The sequence below is a fragment of the Passer montanus genome, unplaced genomic scaffold (assembly GCF_014805655.1).
Source record: "Passer montanus isolate IOZ18808 unplaced genomic scaffold, ASM1480565v1 scaffold192, whole genome shotgun sequence".
NCBI classification, from domain to species: domain Eukaryota; kingdom Metazoa; phylum Chordata; class Aves; order Passeriformes; family Passeridae; genus Passer; species Passer montanus.
In genome coordinates this window covers 124793-124995 of record NW_024366503.1, presented here as the reverse complement: position 1 = coordinate 124995, position 203 = coordinate 124793, and positions in this window count along the sequence as shown.

Here is a 203-nt window from a genome sequence, read left to right as displayed (position 1 = left end):
GTGCCCCGCCGGGGTCAGCCCGCGGTGAGCGGGCGGGAGATGCCGGCATCGCTCCGGGGCTCGGGGGCCCGGCCTCGCCCCGCGCGTCCGCCGCCGCGGGAGCGTGCAGGATGCCGTTCCCAGCGAGAAAGGGCTGGGAGTGGCTGTCCGGAGCAGGGCCGTGCTCTGTGGCAGCACACACCTGAGCTCTGCAGAGAGGTGCT